Here is a 27035-nt window from a genome sequence, read left to right on the forward strand (position 1 = left end):
TCACCTTGTATAAGGTATTAGTTGGCATGTTTCCTCTCCTCTTCCAGGGAAAGGGGAGAGGATTTAAAAGGGATTTTTTTTTTCCTGTGAAGAAACCAGGCCTGCAGGGGTTTATATTCAAAGAGGGATCCAGCCCCTTGTTCAATTTGAATTTAAATTCCTCCCTGCCTGTGTCTGGTTTCTTTCCTGCCAAGCATGTTTTTGCATAGATGTCTGACTAGCCTATTTTTTTTCCCCTGTGGCCTAGAGCAGACTCTTGGAAGCTAAGTCTGCCTCCTCTGGCTGCTGTTAAGCAGAGAGGAAGGAGAGCCCATGGGTCGGGGGAGGACTGAAGGAGCAAAGTGAGGATCTCAGAGACGGTGGTCTGTCCCATGCCAGGCTGGCTGGTCTGCTCCCCGCCTGTGCACACAGATCGAGTGCTTAACCATGGGTCCTTTCTGACTCTTGGAACCACTTAGATCTTGTGTGTAGAGGGGTGAGAGGTGGGAGGCTTTTCACCCAGGCTAGCTCAAAGCCAACGGATTATTTCTTAAGAGTCTATTTAGCAGGATATTCCTTCAGGAAAGAATGTCAGATGGACAGCACTCACCCATTTGGCATGTCTCTCTGTCTGTAGGGTTACAATTTCTCCACCTTGGGTGGCCCTTGGTATACTGCAAGTGTCAAGTCATCCAGGTCTGTCTTGAGTGATGCCTTCTCCCTAATGTCACCTCTCATTATCCCTGTTCCCAGAGCAGTAGCTGCCGCCATTGATTTTCACATGCTGATGACTTCCAGGCAGTGGGTTCCCGCCTTGCAAGGACGTGTGCCCTGAACCAATATGGACAGGCTCTGGCCTCTGAGCTTCTGCAAGAGTCGGTGGTAATATGCGGTTTAGATTGGATGAGGCGAAACCCTAGGAGGATGAGGGGATGAAGAAGCTGCTGGCAAGCAGAGGCTTTATAAATTGTCCAACAAGTTGGACTAAGAGGGAGGTCTGGCCCCTTCATAATGTGCTAAGGACACTGTCTTCAATCTGGCATTCACTCTTGGTAGAAATACTAATGTGGAGAAGCTTCAGGATTGTATTTAGTCCCAAGGCAGTCTGTCGGTGAGAAAAAAAATGGAAGTTTCAAGAAAACTAATAGTGAATGCATTTTGTAAAAGATGGCAAGCAACACACTTTGTGGCTTGAGGGGAAAGTTCTGCTATTTCTAGAACTCACCATCAATCTCTACCCAGACCTACTAAAGCTTTCTTAGCAGACAGAAGGCAGCACCCTTACAAGGAGTCATCTCCGCTCTGTGTCCCTGGTTTAAAAGCATTTTCTGATCTGGAGGGGGGCTGCAGTTGAAGGATATTTATTACTGGCCTCTCTTTCAGACATAGAGAGATGTATTTTCAGCTTCAATTTTCATTTCGTCTACTTATGAGATTAGACTCTCCCAGTGCTGATGTCTTCTCTAAAGGCATCGAACCCCCACTGAGTCTTCAAAGCTAACAGCAAATAAACAGTTGCTATGTGTACACACAAATGATTTAGATTTTCATTATACAGGGCTGCCGATATGTCAGGAGGCAGTAGTAGGGGGAGACAAAACGCTTGGTTTTGACTGCAGCACTGTATCCTGGTTCTTCCTCCCTCTCCAGAAAGGAGGCTCCAGAGAACAGTACTTGGGAGAGGAGGGCATCAAGGCCACCTGGCATCCATGAGGGCAGCCCATGATGTTGCCTCCTTTTCATGTAGTGCCTCTACTTCCTGAAGAGGTGGTGGCAACTACAGAAAGGAAACAAAGCTGGTAGAAAGATCAAGGGGAATAAAGAGGGGTAGATGAAGAGGTAAACATGGTAATCATTCCAGAGACACATTGCCTCCCTCCACTGTGGCCTATTAGAATCCCACTTGGGGAAACTTGGCAATTTTTTTCCAAGATATCTCTTCATATATCGAGCTAAAATACTGCCCCCCCTTCCCCACCCCAGACAACATGGTAAAGTGAAAACAGTTCAGGTTTGGTTTTGGAGTCAGTCAGATCAAAGTTTGAATCCCAGCCCAGACATTTCCAAGCTATGTGTCCTTGGGCAAGTTACTTCTCTGAGTTTACAAAACTTTCTAAGACAGCATCTCCTATCTGCTGTTGACCTTTGCACACCCCAGGATCTATAGAAGGCATGTACCATCCAGTGGCCCAATACCTTTCATTTCGCACTGATTATTCTTACACAGTAATTTTGAATCCTGGTTCACATTAGATTGCTCCGAGAAGATTTTTTTTTAAAGTTTGATGCTTATGTCCCACCCCAGTCCAACTGAGTCAGACTCTGGGGGCTGCTAGACCATAGTATCCCATCTTCATTGTTGACATCATCTGCTGACCCCCTTGTCATCTCTCATTCACTGAAGACTTCAGCACCTGGCTCATTTTCTTTTTGTTTTTCATTCCTATTTCTGTCATCCTTTTGGAAACTTTAACATCCACATGAACCACTCTGCCAACTTCTTGGACTCTCAGTTCTTTGACTTCCTTACCTCCGATGATATTTTTCTTCCATTCAAGCTCTGCTGCTCCCACTTTTGACATTGGCAATAAGTGCACCATCACCAAAATCCAGATTTCCAGCCTCCCATTACTGACCACACTTCTTATTCTTTCAGCTCATGTTTTTTAATATCCCCACTCTATCAACTCTTCGATCCCATCCTACTTACCCAATCCAAAGTCCATAGTTTATCAATGTAACCACCTCTTGAATAAATGTACCACTCTTTTGCCCCCTGCTCACCCTGTAATATATTTGTCTGACAAAACCTTTTTTTTTTTTTTTTTTTGGTGGTACGCGGGCCTCTCACTGTTGTGGCCTCTCCCTTTGTGGAGCAGAGCCTCCGGACGCGCAGGCACAGCGACCATGGCTCACGGGCACAGCTGCTCCGCGGCATGTGGGATCTTCCTGGACCGGGGCACGAACCCGCGTCCCCTGCATCGGCAGGCGGACTCTCAACCACTGCGACACCAGGGAAGCCGTGTCTGACAAAATCTTAATTAATCCTTGTTAAATTTAATAATCTGCCTGGTCCCAACTGTTGACAAAGAAAAACAATAACTGTTCTTGCATTTTCTCTGTCTATACCCACTCCCTTGATGAGTTCATGCAATTCCATGGCTTTAAATATTATCTATACCCTTGCTACTCAAAGTGTGAGCTATAGTCCAAAAACATGGGAGTGCATTAGAGATTTAGAATATTGGGCCCTACCCCAGGTGTACTGAATCATAATCTGCCGTTTAGCAAAATCCCCAGGTGATTCATATTCATTAAAGTTTGAGAAGCACTGATCTATGCCAGTGGTTCTGAACGGTGATTGCAAATAGGAATTAGCTGGAGAGTTAAAACTGCTAATGCCTAGGCCCACTTTCAGAGGTTCTAATTTAATTGGTTTAGGGTAAGGCCTGGACATATATAAATTTTATAGGTCACTATGTGATTTTTATGTGCAGCTGTGATTGAGAACCACTGACTTAAATATTGATGACTCCCAAAGTAATAACTCTAGGCTAGTGCTGGCTTACTAGTGGGCAGAGTCAGTGTTCAGAAGACTCTGGGGCTGTTGCCCACCCGCTGGTGGGTGAAGCCAGGTCCTGGGGTTAGTGCTGGACTACTGGCAGGCAGAATTGGGTCCTAAAGTCTGGTTGCAGGGCCTGGGGTAACCAGAGTAGGTGTCAGATCACTGGTGGTGGGGAGGGGGAACTTCTTGACACAGTTGGGTATGGGGTCTGGAGTGTCCCGAAGCTTGTATTGGCCTGCTAGTTGGCCTGCTAGTTGTCCAAAATGAAAGGTATCCGGGCCCAGCTGGTCTAAGGGCAGGGTCTGGCTTACTGATAAGCAGGATGGGTCCACAGGCTGTAGGACTGTGGTTTTCTTGCGTCTGGTGTCTGCCCCCTAGTGGGTGAGGCTGGTCCAGAGGCTAGAACAAGCTTCCTGGAGGGCGGGGCCGGGGCCCAGGGGATTCTGGCCTGGTGGGTGGAGCTGGGTCCTGGGCCCTCTGGTGGGCAGGGCCACGTCCAGAGTTGGCGGCTGTGGGCTCAGGAGGTCTAGGTAGCTTGTCTGCTGCTGGTTGGGGATGTGTCCCTGCCCAGCTAGTTAGTTGGCCTGAGGCATCACAGAACTGGTGCCTGCAGGCTGTTGGGCCAGGGTAGGGCTTGGTCCTGGGGCTAATAAGCTAGAGGGAGGAGCACCAGTATCCCCGTGGTAGAAGGAGCTCCCGAAAATGTTTGCCGCCAGTGTCTACGTTCCCAGGGTGAGCTGCAGTTGCCTTCTACCTCTCCGGGAGACCCTCCAAGACCAGCAGGTAGGTCTGACCCAGGTTCCTATCCAATTACTGCTTTTGCCCTGGGTCCTGGAACATGTGAGTTTTTGTGTGCGCCATTTAAGAGTAAAGTCTCTATTTCCCCCAGTCTAATGCCACATTTCTGTCTCAGCTTCCTTGCTCCCTGCGCCCAAATGCAAAGCTATTTTTGGCTGAACTTTATACACTTCATCTCTCTTTTCTAGGTCAGACACGCTCTCATTATTTATACAAAATTCTGACTCAGTAGCATTCTAGGATTCTGAACCAAACTCTAAACTCTTTGGAATACAACCTAGGAAAAAGGACCTATCTCATTGTTATGCAAGCTTTCCTTTCTCTGACAGTATACTTCCCCACAGATCTCTAAGCTCTTTCACAGTTTTGCTCTCTCAGCCAGGACGAGCACATCTCCACACCATACTTTTAGGTCTGAGTCAGCAGTAGTGTAGAACATTAACTCATTAACAACAAAATTGCCTTTCCTAACTCTAAACTCTTGCCAGACTAAGGTTGTTTTCAATTAGCACATTTAGAAAGAGGTTTTTTTCCCCCGTTTTTTGCATAGCCATTCCTTTTACAGGGTAGTTGGGAAGCTCAAAAGAATCCATGTAAATATCCATGGTATATATGCATAAGTATAAAGAATAACTCAGATATAGGTTGAAGGTATATATGAGGGCCATCCTCAGTAATTGATCTTTCCCTGGTTGCTTTTAGGCTAGAATCTTCTTACACCTTAAGTTTCAAGGACTATTATCATTTGCAGGGCTGGCATACTACCATTCAAACATAATCATATTTCTGTTGGGTTGGGTTCTGAAGAATAATGCACGTCCCTTTTCTTCTGGAAATCACAGCAATGCATGGGCAGTAGCCCTCTGTTCAACCTGATTCCCAGCTGCACCATAACTTTAACATATCCTGCTTTCACGTCTTCACTTGTGCACAGTTTTCTCTTTGAATTTGTATTTTAGACTATCAAATGTGACAATAGCCAGAAACCTATTTTATTTCTAAATAATAGAAAAATCATGAGCATTTAGATAAATGGAAGTACTTTCAAAATCAGCAGCTCAAAGAGATTTGGGGTTTCAGGGAACTTGTGAAATGTAAATGGTCACCACCCACTGCTACACACCATTGAGCACTTCTGTAAAACCAACAACAACAAAACAGTTTCCATTCTTCTGACCAACCATGAGGGAGAATTTGCTCTCAAGGCAGTGCTCTACCATAACTGTAAACTCACCCTTTTGTGGTCTAAAGTCAAGGACTGCACTAGTATCTGAAGTGATGGGAACAGTAGGATCTATTTCCAAAATCATACCAAAAAGAAAGGAGAGGTTGGGGAAAATTCTGACTATTGCTAGATCCTGGAAATGTATTGACTTATGGACTCACAGGTCTGCAAAACTGTGAATGGTGAAGAGGGAAGGGAAAAGAGTGTATGTGGGTGCACACACATATACAAGTGTCCTTTTATTACTTGTGGTAGGAAGAATTCTAAAAATACATCCAGTTTGAGCTTCTAGTATAATGAGATATCACTCCTGTGATTATATTATTATATGGCACAGCTGACCTTCAATTAGGGCAATTAGCCCGGTGAGCCTCATCTACTCACATGAGCCCATAAAGGCAGAAAACTTTTCTCAGCTGGTGGCAGAAAGGAAAGGCAGAAGGGGAAGTTAGAGATATTCACATCCATGAGAAGGATGTGAAATGCTGTTGCCAGTTTGAATATGGAAGGGGCCTCTGGGAGCAGAGAGTGGCCCCCTGGCTGACAGTCGGCACAGAGACAGGGACCTCAGTCCTGCAACTGCAAGGAACTCAACTCTGCAAGAGAGCCTGGGGCTTCCAGCTGAGAATGCAGCTCAGCTGACAGCGTGTAAGACCCTGAGCAGAGGTTCCCGTCACACCATGCTGCACTTCTGACCTGCAGAATTGTGAACTAATAAATGGGTATTATTTTAAGCCACAAAGTAATGGTAATTTGTTAGGCAGCAATAAAAACTAATATATTAATGAATTAATTTTGTCCCAGGATCATGGAGCTCCTGAAGGCATAGATCATGTCATCTCCGTGGAAAAGACCCACTGTCCCTAATGCAAAGTCTCGTGTCTAGTAAGTACTCCAGACCTGTTAACTGGTGACAGATCAGCTCACTGGGCCAGGTGCAATTGCTCAATGTGCTCACCAGACTCGGAGTGTCACTGAGCCTCTTCTCTGGTTCAGTGCTACTATTAAACTACTGGCTGGGAGACAAGGGCCAGACAGCCAAGGTTCAGCTTTGGTTCTCTCTTCCCCTACAGCAGATAGGAAGGGTCCCTCAGGCACACACGAGTTTAATAGCAACATTGTGTGGTCTTAAATAAGCCAGGCTGGGCTCCCTCTGGGATCTGGGCTGTGATATCAGAGACAAAAATAAACCACTAGGCACTTGCTGCCCTCATTCTTGGGTTGATGAGAAGTCAGATGATGAAGTTACACTTTTAACATGATCATGAGAATGGAAAAGGGCTCACTCCTCTTTCAGGTCTCATTAGGATCTTCGTCCAGACAAAGGCTCTATTTACAGGTGCTTTGTAAAATGTAGCTCCCTTCCTGTTCTCAGCAGGCAGGGCAGCATGGCGCTGTAATGTTGGCTTGGCTTTCCCTTCTACCTCCATTCCTTCCCTTTCTTACTCTTTCCTTCCCTTCCTTCCTCCTTCCTTCCCTTCCCCTGCTTCCTATTCCTAATTTCATTTTTTGTTATTTAGCTGTTTGGTTTGGGAGGGTAAGAGCCCCAGAGCTGCAGCAGCAGCAGCAAAAAAAAAAAAAAAAACCCTCAGCCTCTCAGAGTGAGATAAATGCCCTTTATTCTTATTTGAGTTTCTCACTGCCTAGAGTGTAAGGGCAGAAAATAGAACTGTCTAACAGAAGCAGAGAGCAAGACCTTTTCCATGGTGTTTGGAAAAGACTAAAAAAGGGAGCAGAAAGGAGGATGAGGTGACCCTGTTCCTGTCCCTCGGCAGTCACTTAGTCAACATTTCTGGAGTGCTGTGACATTTACTGTCATTTCATGTAATGTCATTAAACAGGGCATAACGTGGTTCTAGTACATGTGCCCTCTGTGTGCCCAGATATTTGCTACCTGGGCTCCAAAAGAAACAGGACATTTGGGCTATGCCCTTAAGGAGCTAATAGGGTTTCTGGGGAGCACAGAACCCATATATGAAAAATACATGCAGAAGACATAGCTCCAGGACCAGACAGAAGAACTGGGGACAGTGTGTTTTGGGGCTGGAGAAGAGTGGAAGGAATGTGACTTGTGGAAGCAGCAGTGATGGTTATAGAGGTGTGGAGGAAGGTTCTTTGTGGCATGCGGTTAGGAAGGAAGATTGAAATGCAGTTGCATAGATGCAGGGTGAGTGGGGATAAATATTCTTTGTACCCAGTTGTCACAGAGTTTTCATGTTGTTTTGGACTGACCTTGTGTCCCCCCAAAATTCATATGTTTAAGCCCTAACTCCCAATGTGACTCTATCTGGAGATAGGGCCTTAAGAGAGGTAATTAAGGATAAATGAGATCATGGGGTAGGGCCCTAATCCAATAGGACTAGTGTCCTTACAAAAAAAAGGAAGAGACACCAGGAGGCATGTGCATAAAAGAATAGACCACATAAGCAGAGCAAGAAGGTAGTCATCTGCAAGCTAAGGAAAGGGGCCTCAGGAGAAATCAATCCTGCTGACACCTTAATCTTGGACTTCTAACCTCCATAACTGTGAGAAAATAAATTTCTATTGTTTAAGCCACCCAGTCTGTGGTATTTTGTTATGGTAGCCTGAGCTGATTAATACTCATGTCAAGGAAGATTGCTTGCAAGCCCTGGTTCTCAGTGCTGGATGATGGTTGCTCTAAGTCACTTATTCTCATGGTCAAAGGTTTAAGTGGGTCAACAGTGATAGGTACGTAAGAACTTGAGAATACAGGCAGGTTCTGGCACGGCTCTTAGCTAGGTGACCTTTTGTAGGTCATGTTACTTATCTGGGCCATTTTTGTCTCTTTAGTGAATTAGGAAATTAATAAGAGTAACTTGCTAATGCATGGATATAAAGTTAAAGGTGAGCATCATAATAACCTTGGCATATTTTTCATAATATTCATGCTCTACTGCTTTGCTCCCTGTTCCTATTGAGAATCCCTGGTTTTGATATCACAGGTCATTTAAGGTCAGTAAGGTCTGCTGTCTTACCCATACATCCCTACCCATACATCCCTACTTCTTGTTATTGATAAGTCTTCTAATCCTAGAAGAACCAGTAACAGCTTCCTTTTAGCTGGGTAGAGTCAAGTACTTAATCCATCCTATGGTACCACCATTAGCTGCTACGAGAGAGGAAAATACCTCTTCTGAGGTGAAAGTTGAGGGGAACCATGAGAGTGGTGAGTCAGGGCCCTGGGAGCTCTCAGCTGTCAGATTGTTCAATATGTGGGACTCAGGAAACACCAAAGCCTTCACCTCCTGCTTTATGTTCACTCTTAGAAAAGGTACCCCCAGATCTGAAGGAGGTGGTATAGAGGAGTGTGACTTCTCATGGGCAGAGAGGTGCCCCCCATCCTTAGCAACCTTTGCTTCCCACTAACCAGGCATGTCTTAGCTGTAGTTGTCATTCAGACAGCCTGAATATAGGTCTATTCACAGAGACCAGGGACCTGGGTACAAGAATGCAGCTCTGAGCTCATGGGCACAGACCTCCTGGTTCTCCCCTGCCACTAAGCCTATTACCTCTCCCACCCTGTTCGAACCTCCACTACTCACATCCACACACCACCCATCTGAACTGGGGAGGTCCAAAATCTGAAGCCCATACTAGAAATCCTGAGTGCAGCTGAGAAAGTGCCAGAATGATTGAACATCTTTTCCTTCAGCTTTGATGAGCCTCTAACCCAGGCAGGAGATTTATCTCTGTTGTCAATGTTATTTCAGGGCTCAGGAACTAGTTGTCTACCTGACTCTTCAGCCAATCGTAGGCAGTGATAAAGAGGAGGCTGGCAGGCAACAAGGTCCGCTGGGGATAGTGAAGGTTATTTTGAGCTTATCTTATTCTTAGCCAGCAGCCTGGGGCGTTGGTGTCTGCACATGATTCAGTTTTGCCTGGTGGTGGTGGCAGCAGGACACTTTGCTTCAGGTGCCTGGCGTGCAGTATTACAGAAATGAATTATGGGTAAAGCAGTTTGCTGATGCCAACTCAGTTTCCCAGTAGACCTGGAGGGTCAAGAGGCAGCCTGCTATGTGAGCAGACGCAAAAATGCCAGTGCCCGCAGGGGAGCCGGGTGCTTAAAACATAAAACAACCAACTCGGCACCACAATATGTCTGGCTTGATTCCGAGATTAAACAATAGAAATAGGATTTGTTTTTAAAGTATCTGAAGAAAATTATACAGTGCAATTGCATTACAAGGATCCTGGGAATGTTTACTGGAGTTACAAGTTCTAGATAATAAACTTAAGCAGCCCAGTCTATGCACAAGCAGTGAGCTGGATTTGCCTAGAGGAGTGTGATAAAATCAAGCATTAGTGCATTTATCCTATTTTGCCTCTCCAGGCAAACTTTGCCAATTCTCAACCTGACCTCGATTCAGATAGCCCCGTGAGGAGTTCAATTTTCAAGTTCCCTCTACGTTTGGGTAATAGGGCAAAGAATTGGGAGTGGTGGCAAGTAAAAAAGTCACAAGGCCTAGGCAAAGGAAACTCACAGAGAAGAACACATCACGAGAGGCAGATGTGACCAGACAATAACTTTCCCTGAAACTTGGAGATGTGATGGCTGTTATTACCATGACTGAATATGACTCCTTATGAGAGAAACAAGAAAGAATAAAGAAACATACTGAGTGGGAGAAGATATTTGCAAATCATATATTTGATAAGGAGTTAATGTCCAAAATATATAAAGAACTCATACAACTCAACAACAAAGAAATCAAACTACCTGATTAAAAAATGGGCAGAGGACCTGAATAGACATTTTCCCAAAGAAGACATGCAGATGGCCAACAGGTACATGAAAAGATGCTCAACATTGTTAATTATCAGGGAAATGCAAATCAAAACCACAAAGAGATATCACCTCACCCCTGTCAGAATGGCTATTATCAAAAAGACAAGAAATAACATGTTGGAAATGATGTGGAGAAAAAGGAACCCTGTGCACTTTTTGTGGGAACGTAAATTGCTGCAGCCACTATGGAAAACAGTATGGAGATTCCTCAAAAAAGTAAGACTAGAACTGTCATACGACCCAGCTATTCTACTTCTGAGTATTTACCCAAAGAACACAAAAACACTAATTCGAAAAGATATGTACCCCTATGTTCATTGCAGCATTATTCACAATAGCCAAGATATGGAAACAATCTAAGTGTCCATCAATGGATGAATGGATAAAGAAGATGCAGTATAAATACACAGTGAAGCACTACTCAATCATAAAAAAGAATCAATTCCTGCCATTTCTGACAACATGGATGGACCTTGAAGGTATTATGCTAAGTGAAATAAGTCAAATGAAGAAACACAAATACTGTATGATTTCACACATATGTGGAATCTAAAACAAAACAAATAAACAAAAACAAACTCAAAACAGATTAGTGTATACAGATGTCAAATTATAGTGTTGTTACCTGAAATTTATATAGTTAAAAAAAATAAGAAACAAATGATAGGAGGCTAGGGTGGGCCCAAGTGCCATCTATTGAGAGGTATTTAATGAGAAACTTAAAATCATTCATTCTACACATTCAATGAACTTTTAATAAGTGAACAAATATAGGCACTAAAGAATTGCCAGTAAATAGAAATACCTGCCCTCATGGAGCTTACATTCCAGTGTGGGGCTGGAGCAGGCAAAAGACACAATTAACAGACTCTTTCCCTAAATGATCTCATCCAGCTCCATGGTTTTATTTACCATCTATATTCTGACTCCTAAATGTACATATCCAGCCCTGATGTCTCCCTGGGACTCCAGATTCATTTACCTGATTGCCAATTCAATGTCTCCACTTAGGTCTTATGGGACCCTCAAGTAGAACACGACCAAAACAGAACTCTTGATATTTTTCCCCCAAATCTGTTCCTCCCACAGCATACCCCATCTTGATAAATGGTGTCACAATTCCTCCAGTTGTTCAGATCAAGACCTGAGAGTCATTCTTGATTTGCTCTCTTTTCTTCAGCTTCCATTCTGTCAGCAAATCTTGTAAATTCCACCATCAAGATACATGTTGGATCTGTCCATTTCTCACCACCTCCATGATTATCACCCCAATCAAAGCTGTCGTCAACTCTCACCTGAAAACCTGCAAGCAACTACTAATTGGTCACCCTGCCTCCACTTTTTCCTTCATATAATTCATTTTCCACACAAAAGTCAAAATGAGCTTACATACTAAGAATTACATCATATCACTCTGGCACTTAAAAACTAATGACTTCCCATGAATATAAGAAGTAAACAAAAATACTTTTTCAAGGCCTCCAACAGAGTCTGGTCAAGATCTGGCCCCCGTGTCTTTCTATAGCCTGATCTAACAGTCTCTCTTGCTCTCTTGATTAATAAGCTCAAAGTAGACTGGTAGCCTTTCTTTTTTTTAATTGAGGTATAGTTGATTTACAATATTGTGTTAGTTTCAGGTATACAGCAAAATGATTCCATTCATAATACACAAATACATATATACATATATATATGTATATTTCAGATTATTTTCCATTATAGGTTATTACAAGATATTGGGTATAATTCGCTGTGCTGTACAGTAATTCCTTGATACTTATCTATTTTATGTGTAGTAGTTTGTATCTGTTACTCTCATATCCCTAATTTATCCCTTCCCCCTGGTTCCTTTACCCTTCTATGTCCAGAGTCTGTTTCTGCTTTGTATGTAGATTCATTTGTATTATTTTTTATATTCCACACGTAACTGATATCATATAATATTTGTCTTTTTCTGTCTGACTTACTTCACTGAGTATGATCATCTCTAGGTTCATCCATGTTGCTGAAAATGGCAATATTTCATTATTTTTATGGCTGAGTAATATTCCATTGTGTATATATATATATATATATATATATATATATATATATATATATATACACTATATCTTCATAAGCCAATCATCTGTTGTTGGGCACTGGGGTTGTTTCCATGTCTTGGCTATTGTAAATAGTGCTGCTATGAGAATTGGTGTGTGTGTATCTTACCAAATTAGATTTTTCATCTTTTCTGGATATATGCTCAGGAGTGAGATTGCTGAATCTTATGATAACTCAATTTTTAGTTTTTTTTAAGGAACCTCTAGATTTTTTTTCCCTAGTGACTATACCAATTTACATTCCTACCAACAGTGTAGGATGTTTCACTTTTTCCACAACCTCTCCAGCATTTATTATCTGTAGACATTTTGATGATGGCCATTCTGACCAGTGTGAAGTGATACTTCATTGTGATTTTGATTTGCATTTCTCTGATAATTAGCAAAGTTGAACATCTTTTCATGTGCCTTTTGACCACCTGTATGTCTTCTTCGGAGAAATGTCTATTTCAGTCTTCTGCACATATTTTGATTGGGTCGTTTGTTTTTTTGATATTGAGTTGTATGAGCTGTTTGTATATTTTGGATATTAAACCCTTGTCAGTTACATTGTTTGCAAATATTTTCTCCCATTCTGTAGGTTGTCTTTTTGTTTTGTTGATGGTTTCCTTTGCTGTACAAAAGCTTATAAGTTTGATTAGATCCCATTTTTTAATTTTTGCTTTAATTTCTTTTGCTTTGGGAGACTGATGTAAGAAAATACTGCTATGATTTACATACAAGAATGTTTTGCCTATGTTCTCTTCTAGGGGTTTTATTTTTTATTTTATTTATTTATTTATTTATTTCTTATAGGGGTTTTATAGTGTTATGTCTTATATTTAGGTCTTTTTTTCTTTTTATTTATTTATTTGGCTGTGTTGTGTCTTCATTGCTGCTCAAGGACTTTTCTCTAGTTGTGGCGAGTGGGGGGTACGCTTCGTTGCGGTGCACGGGCTTCTCATTGCAGTGGCTTCTCTTGTTGCAGAGCACAGGCTCTAGGGCCATGGGCTTCAGTAGTTGTGGTTCGCGGGCTCAGTAGTTGTGGCTCACGGGCTCTAGAACTCAGCCTCAGTAGTTGTGGTACACAGGCTTAGTTGCTCTGTGGCATGCAGGATCCTCCCGGACCAGAGCTTGAACCCACGTCCCCTGCATTGGCAGGAGGACTCTTAACCACTGTGCCACCAGGGAAGCCCATATTTAGGTCTTAAAACCATTTTGAGTTTATTTTTGTATTTGGTGTGAGGGAGTGTTCTAATTTCATTGATTTACATGTAGCTGTGCAGCTTTCCCTACACTACTTGTTGAAGAGACTGTCTTTTCTCCATTGTATATCCTTGCCTCCTTTGCCATAGATTATTTGACCTTAGGTGTGTGAGTTTATTTCTGGGCTCTCTATTCTGTTCCATTGATCTATATGTCTATTTTTGTGCCAATACCATGCTGTTCTGATTACTGTAGCTTTGTAGTATAGCCTGCAGTCTGGAAGAGTTATGCCTCCAACTTTGTTCTTCTTCCTCAGGATTGTCTTGAAAATTCTGGGGTTTTTTTTTGTTTCCGTATACATTTTAGGATTATTTGTTCTAGTTCTGATTAAAATATCATGGATATTTTGATAGGGATGGCATTAACTCTGTAGATTCCTTTGGGTAGCATGGCCATTTTAACAGTATTAATTCTTCCAGTCCAAGAGCATGAGATGTCTTTCCATTTCTTTGAATCATCTTCAGTTTTCTTTATCAACGTTTTATAGGTTTCAGCATATAGGTCTTTCACTTCCTTGGTTAAGTTTATTCCTAGGGTGTTTTGTTTTATTTTGTTTTTGACTCAATTTAAAATGGCACTTTTTTTAACTTTCTGATATTGCATTGTTAGTGTAAAGAAATGCAACAGATTTCTATATATTAATTTTGTATCCTGCTACATCGCTAAATTAATTTATTAGTTCTAATAATTTTGTGTGGAGACTTTAGTGTTCTCTAGAGTCATCTGCAAATAGTGACAGTTTAACGTCTCCCTTTCCAGTTTGGATACCTTTCTGTTTCTTCTCTGATTGCTGTGGCTAGGACTTCCAATACTATGTTGAAAAGAAATGGTGAGAGCGGGCATCCTTGTCTTGTTCCTGAATTCAGCGAGAAGGCTTTCAGCTTTTCACTGTCAAATATTATGTGGGCTATGAGTTTGTTGTAAATGTCTTTTATTATGTTGAGATATGTTCCTTCTATACCCACTTCGGTGAAAGTCTTTATCATGAATGAATATTTAATTTTGTCAAATGCTTCTTCTGCATCTTTTGAGATGACCATGTTTCTTTTTTTTTTTTGTCTTTCCTTTTGTTCATGTGATGTATCACATTAATTGATTTCTGTATGTTGAACTATCCTTGTGACCCTGGAATTGATCCAACTTGACCATGGTGTATGATCCTTCTTATATATTGTTGGATTTGGTTTGCTAATATTTGGTTGAGGGTTTTTGCATCTATATTCATCAAAGATAATTGTCCTGTAATTTGCTTTTTTTGAGTGTATTTGGTTTAGGTATCAAGGTGATGGTGGCTTTATAGAATGAACTTGGCAGTGTTTCCTCATCTTCAATCTTTTGGAATATTTTGAGAAGGATAGGTATAAGTTCTTCTTTGTATGTTGGATAGAATTCTCCAGTACATCTCTCTAGTCCTGGACTTTTGTTTGCAGGGAGGTTTTTTTTTTTTTTTTAACAGATTCTATTTCACTTTTGGTGATCTGTCTGTTCAAATTATCTGTTTCTTTTCAGCTCAATTTTGGCAGGCTGTATGTTTCTAGAAACTTGTCCATTTCTTCTGAGTTGTCCAATTGGCATATAACTGTACACAGTATTCTTTTATGAATTTTTGTATTTCTGTGGTAACAGTTGTTATTTCTCCTCTTTCATTTCTTATTTTGTTTATTTTGGTCCTCTCTCTTTTCTTCTTCATGAACCTGGCTAGAGGTTTTTCAATTTTGTTTATTTTTTCAGAAAAACAGATCTTGGTTTCATTGATCTTTTCTATTGTTTTTTTTAAATTTCCATTTTATTTATGTCCTCTATGATCTTTATTATTTCCTTCCTTCTGCTGAGTTTGGGTTTTGTTTTTTTCAAACTCCTTTAGGTGGTAGGTTAGATTGTTTATTTCAGGTTTCTTTTGTTTGTTTTTTTTTTGTTTTTTGGGTTTTTTTGTGGAAGGTCTGTATTGCTGTGAACTTCCCTCTTAGAACTACTTTTGATGCATCCAATAGATTTTGTAAGGTTGTGTTTTCATTGTCATTTGACTTGAGGTATTTTCTGATTTCTTCTTCAATTTCATCATTTTCCTATTGGTTTTTTAAATAGGATGTTTTTCAGTCTCCATTTGTTCTTTTCCCATTTTTATTTCTGTGTTTGATTTCTAGTTTCATACCATTGTGGTCAGAATAGGTACTTGAAATAACTTCTATCCTCTTAAATTTGTTGAGGCTTGTTTTGTGACCCAGTGTGTACTTTTTAAAATTTTTTTGGATGCAGTGTCCTGTAGATGTCAGTTAAATCCCACTGATCTATTGTGTCATTTAGGACCTCCATTGCCTTCTTGATTTTCTGTTTGGAAGATTTGTCCATTGATGTCAGTGGGGTGTTAAAGCCTCCTACTATTTTTGTATTTCTGTAAGTTTCTCCCTTTATGTCCATTAGTATTTGTTTTATATGTTTAGGTGCTCCTATGTTGGGTGCATATGTTAACAAGTGTAGTATCCTCTTCTTGTATTGATCCCTTTATCATTATATAATACCCTTATTTGCCTGTCTTTACAGACTTTGTTTTAAAGTCTATTTTGTCTGATATGACTATTTCTACCCCTGCTTACTTGCCATTTCATTTGCATAAAATATCTTCTTCCAAACCCTAACTTTCAGTCTGTGTGGGTCTTTGATCCTGAAGTGAATCTCTTGTAGGCAGCATACTGCAGGTTCGTGGTTTTTTAAAAATCCAGTCTGCCTATGTATTTTGACCAGAGCATTTAGTCTTTTGTAGTAAATTGAGTTCCTTTATTTTTGGTTTTTGTGAATCTATTGTGTGTTTTTGATTTTTGGTTACCATGGGGTTCAAGTATGTTGACCCATGACTATATCTACTTCCTTTAAATTGGTATTCATTTCAATTCAAACACATTAAAAAGATTTTTATACTCCCATATTTCATGATTTTGATGTCCTATTTTACATCTTCATGCTTTTACTGTTTATTGTAGTTATAATAGCTTTTACAATTTTTTTTTACTCTATGTACTCTATGCACTTATTTAAGTGATTTTCAGTCCTTTTATACATTTGCCTTTCCTATTGTGATTTTCTCTTTTCTATAGGTTGTCGCTTCTTTTCTATTTATAGAAGACCCTTTAATATTTCTTTTAGGGTAGGTTTAGTATTGCTGAATTCTTTTAGTTTTTTCTTGTCTGAGAAATTCTTTATTTCTCCTTGTATTCTAAATGATGATCTTGCTGGGTAGAATATCCTAGGTTGCACGTTTTTCCCTTTCAGGACTTTGAATGTATTTTGCCACTCCCTTTTGGCCTGCAAAGTTTCTGTAGAGGAATCAGCTGATAGCCTTAGGGGATTTCCCTTGTAACTGACTCTGCTTTTCTCTTGCTGTCTTTAGAATCCTCTGTTTAACTTTTGCCATTTTAATTATGATATGTCTTGGTGTGGGTCTGTTTGGGTTCATCTTGTTTGGGACCCTCTGTGCTTCCTGTATCTGGATATTTGTTTCCTTCCTTAGTTTTGTGAAATATTCAGCCATAATTTCTTCAAATACATTTTTAATACCCTTTTCTCTCTTTTCTTTCTGGAACCCCTATTATGTGTAGGTTGGCACACCTTATATTATCCCATAAATTTTGTATGTTGCTTTCTTTTTTTTTCCATTTGTTTTTCTGTCTGCTGTTTTGATTGGGTGATTTCCATTATTCTATCTTCCAGGTCACTTATTCGTTCTTTTGTGTTATCTAGTCTGCTATTCATTGCTTCTAGATTGGTTTTTATTTCAGCTATTGAGTTGTCTAGTTTTGACTTGTTGTTCTTTATAGTTTCTAGTTCCTTGTTACAGGGATCTGCATTTCTATTGAGAATCCTTCTTAATTCCTTTCACATTTTTATTACCTCCGTTTTGAACTTGGGGTCTAGTAGACTGGTAAGGTCTGTTTCATTATTTGTTCTTTCATGGAATTTCTCATGTTTTTTTAAATTAGGAGTAGTTCCTCTGCTTTTTCTTATTACTTAACTCTCTCTATCTCTATGACTTTAGGAGAAACAGTTATATACTGTGGTCCTGAAGGGGTATTTTTATGTGGGAATGTCCCTGTGTAGAGTGTGTGAGTCCAATATTTTTGGTGCAAGGGCTGGTTTTTGTATGGATGCCAGCCATGTCTTTCCTCAGAGTGTGCTGGCTGTTATCCCCTTGATAGGGAGTGTGATTGGTGTTGTGGTGTCCAGAGCCTACACTGGATGTTGGCCGGGGCCTCCTCTTTGCTCCATGGCTGTCATAGCCCTGTCAGGGAGAGGGTCTCCTCCCCAGTTATTGGATGAGAAGCCCTGAGGGTTGCTTTTGATCAGTCTCAATTGCCCTTTTGTGCATGCCCTGCTCCAGTGGAGGTGACTGCTGAAGCAAGTGAGTCCCGTGTGGGCACAGCCAACCTATTCACCGCCTGTACAGGCGTCCGCGGTTCTGCCCAGAAGCAGCCCAGAGTTGTATCCCTTTCTCCATTATGTTCATCCCAGACTTAGTGCTAGGCTATGGTGTGGAATGGGCTGGTGTTGGGTGCCAAGGTGCTGGCTGCAGGAGCTTATGCTACTTCCTGGGATCTGGGCTGTCTCTGGGGCAGACCTCTCATAGAATCTGTCCACGCCAGATCCAGCTCCAAGCTGCCATGTGGTGTGAGCAGAGCCAGAGTGCTGCTGCCAGGAAATGAACCACTGCGTATTCTTTCCCAAGGGCTGTCTGCCTAAAACGTGTGTTTCTGTGATCCCACTTGTGTGCACACCAAAGTCCACTGCCGCTGGACCTGTCTCTGCTGTGAACTGGTTGATAGTGGACTCCACAGCCGGACCCACCCCCACCGCGCACACACTGACAAAAGGGCTCCGTGGTTCTGGCTGGCCCAAACCCCAGGTCCTCCATGCTGTCTCCATGTAGCTAGATGAGTCCTCTCCCAGGGCCTGTCTGTCCAATATTCAGTGCTTAGCAGCTCTGCATATTTGTAGCCCCACCCAGTGTGCACTTCGGACTGGGAAGTGTGGGGAGGTGGTAGCCAGTGCTGGTCTCTCTCTGCCCTGATTGTTAGCAAGCCAGCATGTGCACACTCCTCTCAAGTAGAGTCTAGGCTTCTCCAGCCCCTCTGTCTGTCCCAGTGGATTTCCTAGGAGGCAAGGGAGCTCCCCAGGGTGAGGGTATGCCTGTGTGGACTTTCTGCTCTTTACAGATACTTTCCAGGGGCGCTGGTCCCGTCCTGATGAGTTTTTTTCCTGTCCTACCTGGTTATGTGGAGATCTTTCTCGTAGATTGGTTGTATAGGAGATCTTCTCCCAGTTGGTTTTCTGTGAGAATTGTTCCACATGTAGATGTATTTTTGATGTGTTTGTGGGAGGAGATGAGCTCCATATCCTTCTACTCCTCCATCTCAATCCCCCTTCCACTTCACTCCACACTGGTCTCCTTTCTATTAGTTGAACTAGCCAAACCCTTTCCTCTTGCCCTTTGCCATTTCTCTTCTCTGTGTCTGCTGTGCTCTTTCGCTGTCTCTTAACATGGCTTGCCCCTTTCTATCTTTCCAGCTGACCACCTCAGAGTGACCTTCCCTGACAATCTAAAATAGACCCACCTCCATTTTTCTCTGGCATAGCCCCCTATTTGTTTCCTTCAGCATACTTATCACATGTGTGAGTGTATGTGCATGTGCATGTTGTTTGTGTGTGTTTCTGTCTCTTCCATTAGGCTGCAAGCTTCATTAATGTAGTGGTAATGGCCATGTAGTGCCTAGCTCAGTAAAAAATGTTTTGAATAAATGAATGGGTAGAGAAGGGTTTTGGGATATAAGCATCATGAAGGTCTGAAGAGACTAAAACTTTGAATGTTCTGGGCTCTAGATCTTCCTGCCAAGGACTATTGGGGTTAGGCACAATCTTTCAGGATAGGGTCAGAGCCAGAAATTATCATGGCCAGGGTGAATGATGTGGAGGTCAGAACAGTAATTGTATCTATACTAGGTCAATAATAAAATACTGAAATAACAAATTCAAGTATAGTGTAAAGCTGCCCTGATAACTTGTGTCCAGAGGACACAGAACTTTCTTTCAACACAGACAGAATGTTACTTAGAAGAAATAAATGCTTTGACATCAGACAGATCTTGGTTTAAATACCCTCTCAGCCACTAACAAGCTGGGTGACTTTGGGCAATTTATTTAACCTATCTAAGCATAAGTTTTCTCATCTGTAAAATGGATATGATAACACAACTATTGCATAGGTTATTGTAAGGACTAATGAGTTAAAAATGTAGAACAGAACCTAGCACATAATACAAACCAGCAATGAACAAGAAGAAGAGAAAGAAGAAGGAGAAGAAGAAAAAGAAGAAGAAATGAGCTCTCACAAGATTATACAGTCCTAGGATTCTCTCTGTCTATGTCATTGCCTTGGCCTGGGATCGCAGGAAGGTGGCTGTGATTACCTGGGCATGATTGCATGGGTTACAATCCGAGGGCTATGGTCATAGGTCCATGACCATACCAAAACCCAGCCAGTTAATCAGGAAAAAAATACAATCATTCAACCTAATTATATGTCCCAGGGCCCAGACCATAGGCCATCAGTTGTTTACTAGCCTGACAATTCCATGCCACCTGTATCCATGTGGATCACTACAGACTAACTCCTCCTTGTACTTTGAGGTGGAGGTGTATTGATGTAGCATGGAGTCACAGATGGCCAGGGAGCCAGGAAAGGCTTCAATATGGCTTCCTTCAAAGAATACAATACAATAAAAAAGGAGTCACTTAGCTCCTGAATGAGGGCATAAATTCTGAGAAGTAATCATACCACTAGTTGTTCTTGATGCACAAAATAGAAGCAGCAGTGAATTATCAATCCTAAAATTAGAAAGGAATATTTTCTATGAATATTTGTAGTTCATTATTGACTTTTGAGGCTCATTATACAAGAACTAAAATGTGGAATTTTATGATTACTTTGTATAATTATGTATAGACAGAGGGAGCCAAACTCCCTTTAAAGTCAGTGGGAGATATGCATAAAGAATGAGAGCTAAAATTGGCCCCTCTGTATTTTTCAATTTTGCTGGATGTAGAATTCAATATTTTAAAATGACAAAAGACTCATCTTGTTTTCAAATTGACTATAAAGCACAATAACAATAATTTATTTACATAGCTGTGTTCTGGGAGCTCATAGCATTTTGCAGCTGTTCCCAGTTATTTTCATAATGGAAGGGGTAAGAGGTTTTAGTCCCTGCTTTTTTCCAGCTATGGAAACTGAGTCACAGAGTGTCCAATTCATTTACTAGTAATAGCACAGTAGGTTGTTGATACTTTTAAAGTGAGATTAATAATGCCTGCCCTATCTTATAGTGTTTCTATAAGGACATGTATAGGACACTTCTCGTGTAGTTTCAAACCATCTTGACCTTACCTCCTACCCCAGCCACTCCTGCATTGTTTATTTCCTCAAAGACTTCCAATTTGACACTGCTTCACATTAGACCCACTGCTCCTGTCTATTGCTCCCTACTCTGTGGAAATGAATGTTCTTGGGACTACCCTTGACCAATGGGAGCCAGAGTTTATGGATAAATGCTTTCCTCATTTTCCCCTGGGCTGGTAGTTCTAAGACACACTCTTTTAGTTTGCTCAGCTTCCCAACTATCCATGGAGATACCAAACTCAAGAACGTATTGTCTTTCTCTCCTTTCCTGTTTCACTTCCCCATCTCTCTCCTTCGAATTGCTTCTCTAATATACCACCTGCACTCAAGCCTTTCCCTCAGTCTCTGCTTACAGGTTAACTAAGGCCAAAGAGAATGACATGAAATGGTAATATATATGAGAGAACTTGAAAACCCCAAAATGCTATGTAATATAAGCTATTACTATGACTTATATAATAGTAGTAATATTTGTACCAATTATAACCATTATAATTAATTTTCAATTTGAAGCTATTGAAGCAAAAATTGTCATGTCTTTCTGAAATGCTGGAATCACCATAAATCAGAAGTATTCCTTTCTCTGGAGGAACACAATGACTTCCCAAGGGATAAGCAGGCAAAAAAAGTATTAAGAGAATCAATTTTCAGCATCATTTCAACTTCTATATGTATAATTCCTAAAACTGATCTGCCTGAGAATGTGCCTGTAGTTAAGGTGTCCTACCAAGCTTTTCTTTCCCACCTGTCCTTTCAGAGTTGTTCTCCTGCTACACAAAAGAAAGGCAGAACACATCTATACAATGGAATATTACTCAGCCATAAAAAGGAACGAAACTGAGTTATTTGTAATGAGGTAGATGAACCTAGAATCTGTCATACGGAGTGAAGTAATTCAGAAAGAGAAAAACAAATACCATATGCTAACGCATATATATGGAATCTAAAAAAAAACAGTACTGGTGAACCTAGTGGCAGGGCAGGAATAAAGACGCAGACATAGAGAATGGACTTGAGGACACAGCAGGGGGGAATGGGAAGCTGAGACGAAGTGAGAGAGTAGCATTGACATATATACACTACCAAATGTAAAAGTGATGGCTAGTGGGAAGCTGCTGCATAGTACAGGGAGATTAGCTCCATGCTTTGTGACAACCTAGAGGGGTGGGATAGGGAGGGTGGGAGGGAGGCTCAAGAATGAGGGGATATGGGGATATATGTATGCATACAGATGATTCATTTTGTTGTACAGTAGAAACTAACATAACATTGTAAAGCAATTATACTCCAATAAAGATGAAAAAAAAAAGAAAGAAAGAAAGGCAGAACATATATCCTGAGACTTACTATGATATAACTCATCTTCTGACTATTGCTTAAAAACAACAGCAACATTCCTAAGAGTCCTATGGAGAAAAGCAAGGAGAGCACTGGTAAGAAATAACTTTTGTCGACCTCTCATTTCTTTTTTTTTAATTTATTTTACTGAAGTATAGTTGACTTGCAATGTTGTGTTAATTTCTGCTACACAGCAAAGTGATTCAGTTATACATACATACACATATATATATATTGTTTTTCATATTCTTTTCCATTATGGTTTATTACAGGATATAATTACAGGATATATAATATAATTCTCTGTGCTATACAGTAAGACTTTGTTGTTTATCCATTCTATATATAATAGTTTGTACCTGCTAATCCCAAAGCCCCAATCCATCCCTCCCCCTCCTCCCCCACCCCCTTGGCAATCACAAGCCTGTTTTCTGTCTGTTTCTGTTTCATAGGTAAGTTCATTTGTGTCATATTTTAGATTCCACATATAAGTGATATCATATGGTATTTGTCTTTCTCTTTCTGACTTCACTTAGTAAAATAATCTCTAGGTGTATCCATTTTGCTGCAAATGGCATTATTTCATTCTTTTTTTATGGCTGAGTAGTATTACACTGTATATATGTACCACATCTTCATCCATTCATCTGTCGATGGGCATTTAGATTGTTTCCATATCTTGGCTATTGTAAATAGTGCTGCTATGAACATAGGGGTGCATGGATCTTTTCGAATTATAGTTTTGTCCAGATATATATCCAGGAATGGGATTGCTGGATCATATGGCAACTCTAGTTTTAGTTTTTTGGGGAACCTCCATACTGTTTTCCATAGTGCCTACACCAATTTACATTCCCACCAACAATGTAGGAGGGTTCCCTTTTCTCCATACTTTCTCCAGCATTTATTGTTTGTAGATATTTTAATGATGGCCATTCTGACTGGTGTGAGATGGTACCTCATTGTAGTCATGTGCCTGTTGGCCATCTGTATATCTTCTTTGGAGAAATGTCTATTTAGGTCTTCTGCCCATTTTTCTATTGGGTTGTTTGTTTTTTTATTGTTGAGTTGTATGAGCTGTTTGTATATTTTGGAAATTAAGCCCTTGTCAGTCGCATCATTTGCAAATACGTCCTCCCAGTCCATAGATTTTCTTTTCATTTTGCTTATGGTTTTGTTTGCTGTACAAAAGCTTGTAAGTTTGATTAGGTTGTGGACCTCTCACTTCTTTATGGTCCTATAGCTTCTCTTCCATGTGCTGCTAATTTCTACATATAGATTAAAATTGCCCTTATAAAAGCAGAAAGTCTACCTCTGTACAAGTGTAGGACGAAGTGTTTCTAAAATGCTTTCTAGAATGTGATGCCCAAGACTTTAGGAAACCAGTTTCATTTAAGTAGGGAAAAAAATCTTTCTCCTCAGCTTATATGTTTTTCTAATGCTGTCAAGTGAATAATTATAAGCAATAATTTTCAACAATAAAATTAAATTACTAATATATATATAAAATTATCAAGTATCTTTCTCTCTGTCTACCATTAATTTTAAAGGCACTTCTAGGAGATTTAGATTAGAAAACTGAAATACAGCATACAAAATAATGTGTGTATGTGTTTATATGTCTGTAGCCCACAAGACAAATCTTAAAATGCACAATTTCCAATTTTTAAATTTATTTTTAACTTCTTTGAAATAATTTTAGATGTTCCCTTTGTAATTAATGCATATCTTGGGAGCGATATTTTGAGACTGTGCAAATGTCCAGGTCCTCCTTAAACTTTTACCTACTATTTTTAGCATCCATTGGTGGATGTTGTCTGCTACAGTTATTAGTTTGGTGTTCTAATGGTGATTTTGTATTTCCCATATTCCTTCTACATTTATTACGTGGAATTCTTTTGTAAGGAATAGCTATGCCTTCTTCACCTTATTTATTTATTTATTCAATTCTGTATTATATCAATATGGACTCATGGATATTTCTTGTATTCGATGGGCTATAATACTGTACTGTTGTTTATTTTGTTCCTCAAATTGTTCTAGCTTTAACCATTGGGATTTCCAATAATTGGGAAAGAAGTTCCTTTGCAAGTCAGATGGTTTAAATTATTTACTTTCAACAAAATTGAAGGACTAGTCAATTTATCAGCTGATTGATCATTAAAAGGAATGTCGATGGTAGAACACTGTGAAACTTTTTTTCTAGTTTTTTTTAAATTTTTTACACAATTTTAAAGGTTACTTTCCATTTATAGTTATTACAAAATATTGGCCATATTCCCTGTGTTGTACAATACATCCTTGAGGCTATCTTACACCTAGTCGTTTGTTCCTCCCACTCCCCCACCCCTATATTGCCCTTCCCCCTGTTTCCCCCAGTAACCACTAGTTGAACACTGTGAAAATTTTTACATGTAATACAGAAGACCTTCAAACAATTAAGTGACATTGTAATAAGAAAACTTTCATTCCCATGTGCCTATCCTGTGGCCCAGCGTTTCCAGTCTTCAGTATTTATCCAAGATAAATGAGCACATATGTTTACCCAAAGACTTGTAGCAAATGTTCATAGCCATTTTATTCATAAGAGCCCCAAACTGGAAACAACCCAAATATCCATGAACAATAGAATAGATAATGAAATTGTAGTCTATTCATAAGATGGAATACAAGACAGTCCTTTTTCTAAGAACAAACTGCCAATATACCCCAAAACATTGATGAATGTCAGTTACATTATATTAAGTGAAAGAAGTCACACAGAAGAGTATACACTGATTCCATTTCTATGAAACTCAAGAACATGTTAAATTCAGTTTAGGGTGATAGACATGAGAGCCATCTTGGGGGCAGTATTGTTTAGGAAAGGGCACAAGGGAAACTTCTGGTGTGCTGTAAATATCCTCTATCTTGATCAGGGTGGTGGTCACATGACTGCACACATTTGTCAAAACTCTTAGGATTTGTCCACTTTTTTGGTATATAAATAAATACCTCAACAAAAATAATAGTGTGCGCAAAATATCAACTGAGAAAAAATGTTTTATATATATAGGATACAAAGGGATTATAAGCAGGACATATAAAGAGCTCCTGCAAAAAAAAGTGTCCAGTGAAAAAGCAGGTAAATGATAGAAATAGGCCAGTCACCCAAAAGGAGTTGTATATCATCAAAACGCCTATGAAAAAAATCCACTATAGTAATCAGAGATATGCCAAATAAAACACAAAACTATACAACCCTATTTTTAACCCCAAACTGGTAACTTTGTTGGGAGGATAGTGGAGGACTCTAAACAAACACACACTCTCCCTCTTTCTCTCTCAGAGAATTATTACAATGTTATAAGTAATACTTAATAAGTACTTATTTGTACTTACAATGAGCACTATAATAAGTAATAATAGAATAGATAACAAAATTGTTTTGCCCTAAGCATCAATCATTAAGAGCTGGAATTCGGCCACAATTCTTGAATCCATAATAAGACACAAAATAATCTGGGTTTTCTAAATCCAAACCTCTTTTTGGGCCATTGACAGTGGGGTGGTTTTCACATGTAGATTACATAACTTACCTGAAGACCCCTGCACTGGCTTGGAGAGCAGGAAGACAGCATGTGGACACCGAGGCCTTCTTGGTAAAGGTTGGGTGGTGCGAGGTAAAGCAGAAATCCAAACTGGTTAGTCCCTGAGCTGATATAATTTGTTTGGCTTTCATCATGTGCTGGTTGTAATTGAGGCCAACATTTAAAAATTCAAGAATGTCACATGAAAATTGTCCACATCTATCTAAATCAGCTAGATCTGGGTAGCAGCTGACCCCCTGACCCAGTGTGTTCTCCAGTTTGCCACAGTCCCCAGAGCTTCCTTTTGTGCTCTGACACAGAGGCTGGGTGGCAGGTTTTCTGATGTCAGACCCATATTACTCATTTATGTTACCCATCTTGTCCATATAAGTAACTGAACTTGTGACCTGGTGTAAAATACCATGGAGTAAAGACAACAGACTCTAAGTTTTAAAGACTATCATTTACTAATAATGTATATGAGTGAGAGAGAGAGAGAGAGAGAATGAGTAAAGTCCTCAGATGGACTGCTTTACTTAGCTCTTAACACCTTGAAGTTACAAATGTCCTTCTATACAACTTTACATAGAACAAATATGCAAAACTATCTTTAGAAAATTTAGCAAGCTGAAAGAGGTCCTTGTCCCTTTCCAATTAGTTGTTATTCTTTGATATTAGGGGACAGGAATGTATTGTGACATGGAGTTTTGGAGAAGATTTTCGTGTAACATGGAGAACTGCGGATGCTCCTGGCAGGGGAGGCATGAGTACAGTCTTTATAAAAAGCCCATGGATTTTACTCCTGGGACTCGCTGTCAAAGGTTTTCGTCCCTTTCTTGGCTCATCTCTTCTGGCAGTAGCGTGGCTGAGCTGATTCCCTTCTTAAATGTAGAGCAGACGTTCAGTAGTTCAGTGCCCCCGAGGTACACAGATGGCATGTTAAAACCAAAATAGCGGTCCCAC

The 27035-nt window shown here is 40.3% G+C and overlaps 1 long non-coding RNA gene across 1 annotated transcript in view; it reads left to right on the forward strand.

Moving 5' to 3' along the window:
* The first annotated feature begins 3871 nt into the window (after positions 1-3871).
* LOC141277652 (uncharacterized) overlaps positions 3872-27035 on the forward strand; it is a 69702-nt gene continuing 46538 nt past the window's right edge. Inside the window, exons 1-2 of the long non-coding RNA XR_012329389.1 lie at positions 3872-4327; positions 6372-6452. This is a non-coding gene — a long non-coding RNA (uncharacterized lncRNA). The remainder of the gene's footprint in view (positions 4328-6371; positions 6453-27035) is intronic.

The sequence above is a fragment of the Tursiops truncatus genome, chromosome X (genome assembly GCF_011762595.2).
Source record: "Tursiops truncatus isolate mTurTru1 chromosome X, mTurTru1.mat.Y, whole genome shotgun sequence".
In the NCBI taxonomy this organism is placed as follows: Eukaryota; Metazoa; Chordata; class Mammalia; order Artiodactyla; family Delphinidae; genus Tursiops; species Tursiops truncatus.